We start from the raw sequence: 2,020 nt of genomic DNA, 5'->3' as shown, positions 1-2,020 counted from the left end.
AATACAATCAGTGAACATCTTTCCTGAACAGTTCAAAACACTTTTCAGGTATCTTCATCTTTCCGTTTCTGGAGTAAAAATATTTTTTCTGTATTTAGCTTCACAACTTATAAAATCAAGTGATGAAAATGTGGTGAAAGAGCAATTTACCTATGATTTATTCTCATTTATAATAAAATAAATAAAAAATATTTAGCGTACGCCCCCAAAATAAAATAAAATAAAATAAAAGAATAAAATAGGCCCGGCTCCTTCTTTGCCACGTGCACCTGCTGCTCTGGCTGTGCTCTTTCCCAGGTCTGGTTCCCTCTGTCCCCTGCGTGCATTGGACCTCACCACCATGACTGTCTTGCCGGCCGACCACGCGGGGCACCACGGCGTTGTCGTTTCAGCCGCCCAGCGGGGTCCTGTAACGGCGTGAGCCAAGGCGCCGCTCACCCTTTGCCTCCTCCCGAGAGACCAGCCGTACTCTGGCCCTTCCGGGAGGGCACCCACGTATGCGCTGCAACAGATGAGGGAAGATAAATGAAGGAGCCCAGAAGTCCAATAAATGTCAGCGGAAGGAGAGCTACTGTGACTGAGCCTCGACCAATACAAAGTGAAGTTACTTTCCAATTTAGAAGATGGCACTCGCCTGCAATCCCAGCACTTGGGAGGCTGAGGCAGGAGGATCCTTGGGAGTTCGAGACCAGCTGGGCTGCAAACTAAGTTCCAGCCCAGCTTGAGCTGTATAGTGAGACCCTGTCTCCAAAAGACAGAAAAAGAAAGATCCAGGGAGATAGCTCAGCAGCACAGGAGTGCAAGGTCCCGAGTTCCATTCCCAATGCGAGAGAGAGAGAAAGAAGAGAAGAGAAGAGAAGAGAAGAGAAGAGAAGAGAAGAGAAGAGAAGAGAAGAGAAGAGAAGAGAAAAAAAAAACTATTAAAAACACAAAATGGGGACTGCTGGCTCGGGAAGGAAAAGGGCACCTGTAAAAGATGGATTTTCTGCAGGCAATGAAGCTTTAGGTAACATCGCCAGAGAGGCAGCCGCGAGGCTGGCAGCCAAATGCGCTGCTCCGGCAGGAGCAAGAGATACACGCATGAGAGGAGTGGAGCGACAGCAGAAAGGGTTGGGTGAACAATCTGACACACAGGGCTGGGATGTAGCTCCCTGGCACGAGTGTCTGCCTGGCAAGCACAAGGTCCTGAGTTCGACTCCTGGTGACAGACAATATGCTGACAATTACGCAAGGCCGCCATCTCCAAATTCTGCCTCAGCAACAACTCCTCTGAGTGGAAACTCTTCCAGTCTAGGAAGGGGCAACACCAGCAGCTTAACAGACCCGAATACCTTGGGAAGTGAGTTGCAGGCTATCTATGACCTAAGGACCAGATGCAGGGTGTGGATGGGAGATACACGAGGGAACTTCATGAAGTAAAGGCCTCGGTCTGAAGGAGGAAGAGAAATTCAGGCAGCCTGTGCTTTCTGATGCACAATTAGACATTGAGAAGAACAGTCTGATATACCAGGTAGATGCCCTCAAAGGTGTACCTGAAGAACAGGAAGAACTGCTGGCAAAATTTTCTAGAGAAAATGAAGAAAAATCAAAGGAGTTAGAAAGCAGAAACGTGTGTGTAGTGTGCTGCAGTGTAGGCTGGGTGGACGTGAAGAAGGCCTTCAGCAAAGAGCTGAACTTGTGGAGGGACGTGGCTCAGTGGTAATCCCTGGTGGCACGCACGCCCCACGGTGCTATCAGCTGGGAACCTGTGGTTGCGGCCATGACGGCTGTGTCCCAGGCAGCTGCCCAGCTGTTGGAGTTAGCGGGCGAAGGCCCACCAGAGGCAAGACTACGCAAAGCTCCTGGGGAGAAGGAAGAGCAGCGGTCGGAGGAAGAGGCGAGAGCGGTCCAGGAGTGACGGCACAGCGGTGACCCGGCAGGACTGCACAAGGGCTCAGCCTGGCAGAGAGATGCCCACAGACAAGTGAGAGCAACCCGGAGCTTTCCAAAGCAGAACAGGATTGAGCCCCCGGAGCAAAGT

General features: G+C 50.8%; 1 pseudogene; it reads left to right on the top strand.

Moving 5' to 3' along the window:
- The first annotated feature begins 933 nt into the window (after positions 1-933).
- LOC101568166 lies at positions 934-1,897 on the top strand (annotated as a pseudogene).
- The last annotated feature ends 123 nt before the right edge of the window (positions 1,898-2,020 follow it).

Source organism: Octodon degus, unplaced genomic scaffold, assembly GCF_000260255.1.
Source record: "Octodon degus isolate 3935 unplaced genomic scaffold, OctDeg1.0 scaffold00057, whole genome shotgun sequence".
NCBI lineage: Eukaryota > Metazoa > Chordata > Mammalia > Rodentia > Octodontidae > Octodon > Octodon degus.
This window is presented reverse-complemented; position numbering and strand designations above follow the sequence as displayed.